This window comes from Pinus tabuliformis, chromosome 8 (genome assembly GCF_031772625.1).
Source record: "Pinus tabuliformis cultivar Carrire ecotype Pingquan chromosome 8, CPIR1, whole genome shotgun sequence".
Classification (NCBI taxonomy): domain Eukaryota; kingdom Viridiplantae; phylum Streptophyta; class Pinopsida; order Pinales; family Pinaceae; genus Pinus; species Pinus tabuliformis.
The window spans coordinates 137,320,096-137,333,723 of NC_142294.1; the positions used below are offsets into that span (position 1 = coordinate 137,320,096).

At 39.3% G+C, this 13,628-nt stretch overlaps 1 pseudogene; it reads left to right on the top strand.

Moving 5' to 3' along the window:
* The first annotated feature begins 10,539 nt into the window (after positions 1-10,539).
* Positions 10,540-13,628, top strand: part of LOC149234490 (uncharacterized) — a 308,191-nt pseudogene continuing 305,102 nt past the window's right edge.

Consider the following 13,628-nt stretch of genomic DNA (forward strand, 5'->3'; position numbering starts at 1 on the left):
GGTCAGAGAAGGGGAGTGTTATGTTTGTCATTTCTCCCCTCCAGTGGTGGATTCCTCATTATTCTTTCTCAAATATGACAATTGATGAACCATCTAAATCAGTTAATAAGTTACAAAAAATTACACCATTTTATGTATTTGAAAGAAGGATCTTAGGTGGGTTCCTTATGCACACTCTCTCGTGGGTCTCTCCTTAGCACCTTTTGTATGTGGGTATAAAAAACCAAATTGAGCAATTTATGCATGTGATACTCTTTAAATTGTTTTGTGAAAATCCACTCTATTGTGCAAAATTTACATTGGTCTATATGGAACAAAACCCTAGTTCCAAAGATCCTAAATAAATATTTTTTTAGCATATGGAATCCTAGGAGGGGGGCTTCCCATAGCTATAAACCAGTGCTAGGAGTCCAACAAAATCATTGGTTTTTCCATCCAAGTCCAAGTTGTATTTTATGGTTAACTTCATCTCGATTCCTAGAGTCATGCAAGGACATATCATGAATTTTGTCTGTGGGTATAAAAAACAAATCGAGTTGCAAAAATGACTTCCATAAGCTTTGGAAAAGTCCCATGTGAGCACACTACCCAAGATCACTTGAATGATTATTTTGCAAAATCCAACCCTTTATGCAAAAATTGCATTATTCTTTACTAAAGAAAACCCTATCTCTAAAGGTCCTTAAATAAATAGCTTTTTTACCTATGAAATCCTAGGAGGAGGGTTTCACTAGGTGTAACTTGGTGCCAAGAGTTTAAAAGTACCAATAGTTTTCCCATTTGAGTAGCAGAAACAAGTTTTGTAAGCTTAAGCATTTATGTTTGACTAAGGCCCGTGTGAACACAGTTATACCCATGATCGCTTGAGTAAGCATTTTGCAAAATCCAACTCCTTGTGGAAACTTTGCATTCATATCTACTAATCAAAACCATAGATTTTGATGTCCTAAAATAAATCAAATTTTGACTTATGGAGTGATGAAGGGGTGTTCTTTTCTATAACCTGGTGCTAAGAGTTCAATGTAATTAATAGTTTTCCAATCTAAGCCCCAATTTTAATTTTATGAAAAGTTGTAACTCACTTCCAACAACCATTTGGGACATATTTTGAATTATTTCTAAGGTTATAAAAACAAAACTAAGAACAAAAACAAGTTTCATATGTTCAGGCATTTATGTTTGTATAAGGCCCATGTGAGCACACTACTCATGATCACTTCAGAAATATTTTTGCAAAATCCAACTCCTTGTGCAAATATTGAATAGATCTTTACTAAACAAAAATATAGATCTAAAGATCCTCAAATAAATCATTTTTCAACTTATGGAGTTACGGTGTGGGGTTGTCCCTAATTATAACTCAATTCTTAGAGTTCATTGGAGCTTATGGTTTTCCCATTCGTGTCCCAATTTGAATTTTATGGCGAGTTGCAACTCACTTCCAAAAGCCATTTACAGATATATTGTTCATTTTTTTGGAGGTATAAAACCAATCTAGGCAAAAAAAACAAGTTTTGTAAGCTCAATAATTTTCATTTGCCTAAGGTCCATGTGAGCACACTACCAATTATCTCTCAAGTGATCGTTTTACAAAATCCAACCCCTTGTGCAAATTTTTAATTGATCTTTACAGAACATATCACTAGCTTTGAATATCTTTAAATAAATCAACTTTTTAACTATGAAGTCATAGGTGGAGGGTGTCCCTAACTCTAACCCAGTGCCATGATTCCAATGGAACGAGTGGTTTTCCCATATTAATCTCGATTTGAATTTTATGGCGAGCTGCAACTCACTTCCAAGAGCCATTTAGGAACATATTGTGGATTTTTTGCATAAGGGTGGCAACCTCACTATGCAATTTGGAAACCCTAGTTTCTTGGAATTTGAAAATCTTAATAATTTGGAATGTGGAAAATCCAAAATATGACTTCAAATTTGAGTTCATAATTAGAATATGTAATTAAAGACACCATATTGACCTTGCATCACAAATTGGTAATGTATTGCAATGTATATTGAAGTGGAGATTGAAAACCCTAGATATATGGAATTCAAAATAATAGTAATGTAGAATTTCATGAAATAGAATTGCATGTATGGAATTGTTGTTTATACCATTGTGACTAATTTATACCCAACACACCGTAAGGGACACATGTAAGTGACATAATTAAGTGATTCCCTGTAAGCAATGTAAATATGTGATACTCTTCAATGTGAGACACATAGTCAACATGCCACAAGATACCGACCATAAATGACATAGTTAAGTGTCAATGCACTGAAACAATGAAAAAAATCCATCATACACCATATTAGGTGTCACATATATAAACTATTGTGACTAATTTATACCCAACACATAAATATAGTAGTGTAAGCATAAACATAATTCCTTTCTCTTTCTAAAAACTGTATCATAAACATAAATATGAGAAGGTTGGAGAGTATTGAAGTGGAATTTGAAAAGTCATAGCTTTGTTAAATTTGAAAACCCTAATTTTATGAAATTTGAAAACCATAGTTATGTGCAATTTAAAAGCCCTAATTATGTGGAATTTGAAAAGCCTAGTTAGTGGCTAAGAGTTTTAATTTTTTATTGGAGAGTCTCACTTTATGACAACTTATACTAAACTATGGTGACTAAGGCTAAGTGTGGATAACCTTATTAATGGTTAAGGTGAAGTGTAGAATAGGATATCTAGCGAATGAAGGTCCAACAATCTTTTTGGCCACCTTTGTTGATGATAACACATATAATAGAATACTTTTGAAGGGTTTTTACATGGCATTTAATGAGATGGGATGTGTGTTTTAGAAAATGATGTTTTCTTGTGATCTTGTTAACAATTGATTGTGACAAGACATAATGGGTTACATTATTTTCTTAGGATCAAGTTGTCTTATCAATTTTTTTAAAATCATCCACAAGGTATCTAATGATATGATTATTTTTTCTGTATGTTTTTCACTATTTCAAAACCTAAAATTCTTCTAGTAATGGTTAGACTCCTATATTTTAACAAAGATAAAAATAATTGGAATTTGATTGCATTGTACTTCAATTCAAAGTATTCTTTGATAATTTTGAAGGACTCGTAATGAATGGTTTCTTCAAATAGATTAACTTCAAGTAATGATAAACCACTTTCATCCACTTCAAGGAATTTTGGAACCTTCAAGTAATGATAGACCACTTTCATCCACATGGAGTTTTTTGTCACATATTTTCTAATGTGAGAATAAGTGATGGGCTTGAAGTTTGGAAGTCTTGACTTCTTTATTGTCACCTTACATTACTTGAAGGAGATTGGATGTGGTTAGAGGTAGCTTTTGGAATGTCAATTTTTAGCAATAGGTTGCACAACAAGAACTTTTTCGTAAAGAAGTTGTGTGACAGTGCCATATCTAATTTCACCGATACTATATTCAACTCCAAGCAAGTCCATCATCATTTAATCATCCACACCAATCTTTTATGATGGAATATTCTTTGGAAGTTCATTTATTGTATTCGAAGTTGGAATTTATGTTTCTAAAAGTTTGAATTTTTCCGTACCTACCTTGTCTTTTCTCTCGCATCAATGATATTTTCTATGAGTTGCCTTCTCCTTCCGTGATTTCGTTTCCAACTATGACAATTCTTGGTCTTTAAATAGATTATAATTATAAAGATACAACAATTTCCTTCCAATCACAAATAAATATATAAATGGCCCTTTAATAAATATATAAATTACTCAAGAGAACACTTTTCCAATTCCTTAACAAGACAATAATTATCTTCAAATTACTCAATTTTCATTCCATCTACATAAAAGTTGCCTTCTAATTATAAGATAAGACGAAAAAAAATTGATTTCGAATAACACAAGTGAACAAATCTTTTTTCTAAATACACTCTTTTGAAGTGTTAAAGTCACGGCTCTATATTTATTCACTAGATTTGTGTTTGAATGTTAGGTGAGTGGCAAGTAATCTGGGTTAAAGTTGTCAAAGGAAATGTGTATGCATTCCTCATAATACACGCATTATCAACAATGTGTGTGCACATTCCTAACATTAATATCAATAGCTATAGCACACTACCTACTTTCCTTTATCTCCTTTTTTAACATTATGTAGACAATGCAAGGATTGCACAAGCATTATAGAACATGTGTGAACCTATGTATCTATTTACAGTTCTCTACCCTTTTCTCTTCCCCACCACTTTCTCTATCCCTTATATCCTTATTTCTGTGTAGCTCCCTTTATTTCTATGTAGCTCCCTTTCCCCTGAGTGCTTTTATTTCTATGTAGCTCCCTTTCCCCTGAGTGCTTTTTCTCTTCCTCACTATCTAGTATATCCTTCACTACACTCTCTTAGTCTCTTTTCCTTTCTCTTTCCTTTCATCTCTATCCCCACTATCTTCCTCCCTCACTATCTATCTATCTCTCTCTTTTTCAGCTGTACTCTCTTCTATCCCTGCCTCTCTCCTTCTACCTCAGTCTCTATCTCCACCTCTCTCTTCTTCCATTCTCCCCATCTCCCCCTCCCCATGTTGGAATGATAATTCCAACTGCAGGTTGCAGGTTACAGGCGGACGTGGGCAGCGACGGATGCCGATTCAGCAAGCACAACGATGGGAGCCCAAAACCGTTCAGCGAACCCGCCTGAAATTTTTCGCGCCAGCTTTCCGGGGAAAGAATATTCTGGCGATCGACTCCGATAAGATGTGGTGGCGCCACGTGTCTCTCGCTTGACGTCAGCCGACGCAATTTTTCGGGCGATAAAGTTCGGGCATGTTGGGCCTCCCGAAATCCATCTCAGCCGTCCGATCTGCGCGCGCGATCTCCGCCGTCGATCTCCGAAGATGCAGCCCACCCGCGTCAAGTCAGAAATTTGCGTGGAGTGTTAGGCAATCTGTTGACCGCCGCAGAGAAGGAAGTTAATGAATTTTATTACTGTTCGTAGAAAGTAGGTATATGTTTTAATTTTGCCTACGGCCCTTAATGTTTTTCGTTTTATATAGACATATGTATGTTTTATAAAAAAAAAAAAAAACATGGAGTAGAGCCCGCGCGCAGTGGTTTTTCATGGAAAAATGTATGTTTATATATAACACTGTAATAGAGCCTACGCGGGAGGTGCAAGAGAAGAAGGGAAAATAACAGAGTTCTGTCTGCGCGGTAGAGTTTATGAAGAACAGGAAGAAGTGCTTGCGCGCCTGAGTTTATATGAAGAACTGAGAAATGCTTGGGCACAGTAAGTTTGCTCCCGGTTATGTGCTGAACGCACAGCAGTGCGAGGAGATATATGAAGAACAGGGAAAGAGCACAGAGTGCCTGCGCGCGGAGGTTGAATGAGGAATAAGGGAGAAGAAAGCACAGCAGTGCTGGAAACATAACCGAGGCAAACTGTTATGTATTGTTGACCATTGTAAGACACAGGAACACCATGAAAGTTTTTTTTGTAATACCCACAGCAGTGGCAGAACGAGAAGAACAGAGGCAGAGTCTGTCTTGTAAATCCCTCTCTGTGCAGAGGATGAAGTTTGTATCAGTTTTTTTTTGTTTTTAAGCAATAAAATTGTCTTTATGGCTGTGTAATGGACTGTTATGAGTCATTTGTTTTTAATAGCTTCGCTGTGCAAAGGTCCTGGAAGAAATGAAACAGAGCATTGGCTCTGTTGTGTTTATTTGTTTGGTTTTGGTATTTCACCATCGAAAAATATCCAACAGTGGTATCAGAGCTAGTCCAGGCTCTTTGAAGGCTCAAAGACGCTGAAGGAAGGTGTTGTTGCAGCAGTCAAACTTCTCCAGCAGTGTGAAGTCTCAGCCAAAAGGATTAAGGTATTCCTCAAGCTTTCCTTTGTGTTACTGTTGAAGAAATAGTCAGTGATTTAAAAAAAACAGTCAAGTATTTAAAGCCTAGATAAGAATGGCAAGGTCAAAGAAGAAAGCCTCCAAGCCTGCTAAAAATGTGTCTCCCTCCTCTACTAAACTAGAAGGCAATCTATTTGAAAGCATTGTATTTGAGGTTCCAAGGTTCGATGGGAACTTTGATATATGGGAAATAAAAATGAGGGCTTTCTTACAGTCTCAAGGGAGTGAAATCTGGGAATCAGTGATTGATGATAGCAAGAAGGATAAAGAATCCAAGGAATACAATGCAAAGGCAGCAAAGACTATCTTGGATGGACTACCTGATTCTGTAAAAAAGAATCTAGGAAAATATTCATCAGCAAAGGATATATGGGACAGACTGCATGACCTTCATGCAAAGGGAGCACTGACCATGACAATGAGTCAAGAAGAAAATTATGAACCCATCATAGAAGCTGAAAATGAGAAGGTTGACCTCATCAAGCTTCAAGTAAAAGAAAGGGATGAAGAGCTTGCCAAGCTTAAGAAGGAACTTGATGAATGTAAGAGGAAACATCATGAAGAAGTCATATCCATGACAAATCAGCTGAATGAAGCAAAGAAGCAAGAAGACGCCTTGTCAAGTCAACTTGAACAAAGGCACAAGATAGTGAACAAACTTGTAGAAGAGATTGGACAGTACAAGGTAGAGGTCTCCTCCCTTAAGTCCGAACTACAAGAAGCCAGGAAGCAGGCACAAGGAGCTGAAAAGAAAATGAAGAGCAGTCAAGCAAAAGATGAAGAAATCTCCAAAATGAAGATAGATATTATCTCCTTCAAAATAGTAGCAGCTGAAGCTACTCGTAGCAAGGAAGAAACTGAGGGACAACTAGCAAAGAAAAATAATGTATGTGAAAAGTTGGAAGAAGAGATTGTCCTCCTCAGGAAGAAGGTTGAAGGGATGAACAAGATCATGAAGAGCTCTCAAGCTTTGGATGACATGCTCAGCTATCACAGATCTCCATCTGATAAATCAGGACTTGGGTATGTAGGTGAACCCTCAAACAAGGATGAAGATGCTTTAAGCAAAGGAGATGTGAAGAAGCCAGAAAGAAGTTGTGATGCTTCTAGTTCCAGCAAAGGCAAGGAGAAAAATGAAGGTTGCAATAGAAGAAATCCTACTCCAAGCAGAAAACCAGCTCCAAGAAGAAATGTAGCTGATGTCAAAGAGGCAAGAGGCGATGATTATCAACAAAGAATCTCAAGGCAGCAAGGCTTCAGAAGTACATCAAGGAAACCTCCATCTCCCAGGTACCAAAGTTCATTTTTTGGTTATTGTTATGCTTGTTCAAACTTTGGTCATATGGCAAAAGACTGTAGAGCATTTCATGGAGATAGATGTTGTGGTCCCCGACAATCTCCAAGAAATAATTTCACAAGAAGAAATCATGAATTCTTATTCATGAATAAAGTTGAATGCTTCAAGTGTCATAACATTGGGCATATGGCACGTGACTGTAACTTAACATGGGCTCTTACACAAGCTAGACCCATGCAAAAGATGAAAGTTACACAAGTATGGAGAAGGAAGGAAATACAGTCTGAAAGCCCCTTGAGCTCCCTAGTTGATCTAAGTCTCTTTTGAGAGAACCTTGCTGAAAGAAAATAAAGCATACACTAAAGGGGAGCTTGTAATTTTTATTTTTTTTGCTGAACTGTATTAACAGTCACTCTTTGATGAAGAACTTTTCATAAGGGAAAGATATGAAGTTAAATCTGCCATAGAAGCAGAGAAGAAAAGTATGCAAAGCAAGAAGACCCTCACAGCAGTGGGAAGACAGAACATAAAACAGCAGTTTGGAAATTTTTTTTTGAGCACATGCATTGAAATGCATAGCAATGGAATGTAGTTTTCCTTTTATGTAATATGAGAGAATATACTCACAGCAGAGTGAGTATAATACACAGCAGATGGAAATGTTTTGTATTGGGAATGAAAATGCAAAGCAGTGAGAAGAAAATGAGAAGAAGGCAAAACGCAGCAGAGCGTAAATGCCCAGTGGCTGAGAATGCAATGAAATTTTTCACACAGCAGTGAAAAATGTAATATTTTTTTTGTATGCAATGCAACATGCACAGAAATGCCTAAAGAAAAACAGGGGCAGCGTATATTTTTAATGCACATGGGATGAATGAGAATGTGTATGGCAGCAGAAAAACGAAAGGAATTGCACAACAGTGCATTGTGTAAATAAAAAAAATGAAGATGAAGACTGTGTGAAGCAAGGGTGTAAAAAGGAACAGGGGTAGCCACAGTGCAAATTGCAGAGGCAACGCAACAGCAAATAAAAACCCAGGGATGACAGAGTCTATGGTTATGGGTATGGACAACAGTGCATAAGAAAAGGCAGCAGCATGATGGCAAGAAGGAGAAGCACAGTAGTGCGAAGAAAATGAAACCAGAACTAAGAGAGAATGAAGAAATGTGTTTTTACACAGCAATGCAAATAAGAAAATGCAGCAGCATGAAGTTTTTGTTGAAGAAATGAAAGGTAATGGACAACAGCAGATGTAAAAGAAATTTTTCTTTACAGCAGTAAATGTAAGTATAGTGAATGTGTTGTTCATTGAATTGAAATGCAACATATGCAACAGCAGTGAATGTAAGAAATGTTTACACACAGCAGTGTAAATTTGTAAGGTGGGACAGAGTAATTGTTCCAGAAAAGACAGAGTATTCTGTCTTTGAAGAATGCACAGCAATGCAGAGTTTGCAAAGAAATGTAAGTGAAGTGCAGCAACACAACAACAAGTGTAGACACAGCAGTGTGGGGTAGACGCAGCAAAGAAGATGGCACAACAGTGCAGCAGAGAATATGCAGCAGCATAAAAGAACAATGTAATGAGTATGCACAACAGTGCAATGAATGTTTTGTTTTGAAACTGCATCTAAAGCAGTGTTTGGCAGTAATCCCTCCGTGAGAGGAAGTGAAGTTCTTAGTGAATCCCTCTGTTAAAGAGGAAGGTGCTTTTCAGCACAGTGTCATGGTAAATCCCTCTGTCAAGAGGAAGATGCTTTTTAGCATACACATGGTAAATCCCTCTATCAAGAGGATGATGCTTTTCAGCATAGTCACAGGTGAATCCCTCTGTCATGAGGAAGGTGCTCTTAAGCACAGTTTCAGGTTAATCCCTCTATTAAGAGGAAGACTATTTTGTTGTTTGTGGAACTGCATCAGAAGCAGTTGGTGAATCCCTCTATGTGAGGAAGATGTCTTTGTAACAGCAGTGTTGGTGAATCCCTCTATGTGAGGAAGTGTTTGGGTATGACTGAATGCCCAGCAGTTGAAATTAAAGGGGAGTGTTGGAATGATAATTCCAACTGCAGGTTGCAGGTTACAGGCGGACGTGGGCAGCGACGGATGCCGATTCAGCAAGCACAACGACGGGAGCCCAAAACCGTTCAGCGAACCCGCCTGAAATTTTTCGCGCCAGCTTTCCGGGGAAAGAATATTCCGGCGATCGACTCCGATACGATGTGGTGGCGCCACGTGTCTCTCGCCTGACGTCAGCCGACACAATTTTTCGGGCGATAAAGTTCGGGCATGTTGGGCCTCCCGAAATCCATCTCAGCCGTCCGATCTGCGCGCGCGATCTCCGCCGTCGATCTCCGAAGATGCAGCCCGCCCGCGTCAAGTCAGAAATTTGCGTGGAGTGTTAGGCAATCTATTGACCGCCGCAGAGAAGGAAGTTAATGAATTTTATTGCTGTTCATAGAAAGTAGGTATATGTTTTAATTTTGCCTACGGCCCTTAATGTTTTTCGTTTTATATAGACATATGTATGTTTTATAAAAAAAAAAAACATGGAGTAGAGCCCGCGCGCAGTGGTTTTTCATGGAAAAACGTATGTTTATATATAACACTATAATAGAGCCTGCGCGGGAGGTGCAAGAGAAGAAGGGAAAATAACAGAGTTCTGTCTGCACGGTAGAGTTTATGAAGAACAGGAAGAAGTGCTTGTGCGCCTGAGTTTATATGAAGAACTGAGAAATGCCTGGGCACAGTAAGTTTGCTCCCGGTTATGTGTTGAACGCACAGCAGTGCGAGGAGATATATGAAGAACAGGGAAAGAGCATAGAGTGCCTGCGCGCGGAGGTTGAATGAGGAATAAGGGAGAAGAAAGCACAGCAGTGCTGGAAACATAACAAAGGCAAACTGTTATGTATTGTTGACCATTGTAAGACACAGGAACACCATGAAAGTTTTTTTTGTAATACCCACAGCAGTGGCAGAACGAGAAGAACAGAGGCAGAGTCTGTCTTGTAAATCCCTGTCTGTGCAGAGGATGAAGTTTGTATCAGTTTTTTTTTGTTTTTAAGCAATTAAACTGTCTTTATGGCTGTGTAATGGACTGTTATGAGTCATTTATTTTTAATAGCTTCGCTGTGCAAAGGTCCTGGAAGAAATGAAACAGAGCATTGGCTCTGTTGTGTTTATTTGTTTGGTTTTGGTATTTCACCATCGAAAAATATCCAACACCCCGCACGGGCCACGCCAACTTGAAATCAAACTCTAGATACACGCGCTTTTGAATTTATATAAAGCAAGCTGCCGTGACTTCCATTTCTCTGCAACCAAATCGTCTGAGTTTCAATTTTATAAGTCGTGTGGACTGATCGGGTTAAGAATGAAGTCCAGACGATTGAAACTGGTGAACCGTTGAATGACCCAGTTAGTAATGGCGGAAGTTTTAATGTGATCGTCGTGGGAAACTATGGGAATCTGAGTTTTTCTTCCCCATTTTCTGGTGTGAGTTTGACGCTAACAGCAATAACCCTTTCGATCCCTACGGGATCCGTATTAGCCCAGCCATGTCGATTATCAACGAACTCTACGTGCTTTTTGGCGCGTTATTATCACTCGGCTGTTTTTCTATCTGCTTCCGCAAAGGCGACCGCGAAGACGAAAACCGGAGTGTGGTGCGCGCACAGGCTTGGAGTGATGACAAGGGCAACAGTGGTCTCGGCAGAGACGTCATCGAAAGCTTCAAGGTGTTCACCTACGATCTCGTGAAGGGCCTCAACACGCAGACCAAAGAAACGGTCGAGTGCGCGGTTTGTCTCAACGAATTCGAAGACGATGACCAGCTCCGCTTGCTGCCCAAGTGCAGCCACGCCTTTCATCCAGAGTGCATCGATATGTGGCTCTTCTCGAACACAATGTGCCCTGTCTGCCGAACACGTCTAGTGCCTACCCACGACGCAAATCCCACGGGCATCTGCGACGGAATCATAAAGCCCATCGAGATTACGCCACCCAACGAGGTAATGGTTGTGGTCGATGGAACGAGGAACGGGAGCGTTCGCAGGGACAATGATATCGAGGTCTGTTGGGGATTTTTCTGTCAAAATCCCAAAAACACAATATAAAATCACACAGAGACAATGCTCTGTTTTTCTTTTTCTCTCCAGGATCTTGGCACAGGGAAGCTTTTAACAAATTGCTGTGAACAGAGTATTAAACACACATAAAAAAGGATTTATATTCATTTAAATAGAAACTGATACAAAATTCATCCTCTTCCACTCTGAGGGATTCACCAAAGAAAAACACAGTGCTACTCTATTCATTCAGTTCTGATTACATTCTACGCTACTGCGTATTGCTAACATTCATTCACTTGCGCTGCTGCGCTTCTACACACACACTCACTCTCTACAGACTACAACAACAACTTCAACAAAAAACAAAACTTGAATAAATTAATGAACGAGGATGGAGACCCATGTTGTGAACTGCTCGAGGCTGTCCTTCTTGTCCTCGGCTGAAAAGAGCATTAACTGTGGTCGTTGGAAATTCAATGTGCAGGAGCTTGAACGCAACCTGCTTCCTTCTCGGCCATGCTGTAAATTGAAAGCTTCTGCCTGCTATGCTGTACTGTTCCATGCTCACTTTAACTGCCTCCGCGCCAATTCTCTCTTTCTCCGTATATTTGAAAACATACATAAGTGCTGCAAAACACAAAAATTGCCTTTGGGTGGATTTCAATCATTATGCAGTTTGGCTTTGGAAACCCATCGGGTCCGATCCATCGGGTAGCGCACAAAATATGAAAAGCCATGCCCCATTGGTTTCCCGATTGCGATATGCCGATCGCAATATCCGCCGATCCTTTACTTTTCTTCATATTTCGTTATATAACGAAAATACATTGAAAATGCTCTGAGCGCGGACTTGTAAGTTTATCAAAAACTATTTATAATGTTGTCGGGTCTGCTCCATCGCATCGCAACATTACTCATGTTAAAAGGTCCCGACCCCATGACATTGCCGATAGCGATGTGCCGATGCGATATCGGCGATCACTCATCGCACAATAACAAAACCACTTTGTAAGTCCTCCGCTGCGACTTCGCCGATGCAATATCGGCGATCGCTCATCGGCGATATTTCATATCGCTGCCGCTGCCTGCCTCCGATGCTCCAACCCGCCGATATGCCGATTTGCCGATACGCCGATACGATCTAGACCGTTGATCGGTTAGATCTGACGGCTGAGGTTAAAGCGGATCTTTAAGCCTGCAAATTTATTTTGAAGCGATTTTTTTTTATCCTTGGTGAAACGCACGGTTTATTGTCCTCATGCTGCCGCATGGCTCAACTGTTGCACAGTTGAAATTATATTTTCAACACTCCCCTTTAATTTCAACTGTTGGGCATTCAATCATACCCAAACACTTCCTCAAAAATTCAAAGCTTTTCTGATCCAAAGGCTTTGTCAAAATATCTGCTACCTGTTCCTGAGTCCTGCAATGTTGCAAACTAATTTCTCCATTGCTTACCAATTCTCTGATATAATGAAACCTTGTATCAATGTGTTTCGTTCGTTTGTGAAACACAGAATTCTTGGACAATGCAATAGCTGAGCTATTGTCACAAAAAATCACTGTCGCTCTTGCCTGCTCTTGGCCTAAGCTCCTCAACATTCTTCTCATCCACACCGCTTGACATGCCGCTGCTGTAGCTGCCACGTACTCTGCTTCTGCTGTAGACAATGCCACAATTGGCTGTTTCTTGGAAGCCCATGAAATGGCTCCTGAACCCATATGAAAAACATAACCGGAAGTGCTTTTCCGATCATCCACACTTCCAGCCCAATCGCTATCAGTATATCCAACTAAATCTGAGCTTTCTGAAAAAGTATATAAGATGCCAAATCTTTTTGTACCTTTGACATACCTCAGAATTCTCTTTGCTGCCTGCCAATGTGCCTCTTTTGGCCTCTCCATGAATCTGGAAATTAAACTAACAGCATACATAATGTCAGGCCTGGTAGCTGTTAAATACATAAGGCTGCCAACAATACTCTTGTACAAACTAGGATCAAAATCCTTGTTGCTGTCCTCTCTGCTGAGTTTTAATCCCATTACCGTGGGAGTGATTGCTGCTTTGCATTCTTGCATGTGGAATCTTTCCAATACTTCATTTACATATCTTGCTTGAGTGATAAAAATTCCTTTTTCATTTTGATCTACTTCTATTCCTAAGAAGTATCTCAACAAACCCATGTCAGTCATCTCAAATTCTTCTTTCATGACTGATTTAAAATTTTCAATGAGGTAGTCATCATTACCTGTAAAAATTACATCATCAACATACAAGACTACAATTAAAATTTTACCATCCTTTTCTTTGATGTAGACTGTGGGTTCTCCTTCACACTTGTCAAATTCATTTTCCAGTAGATAGGAATCTATTCTACTGTACCACGCTCTT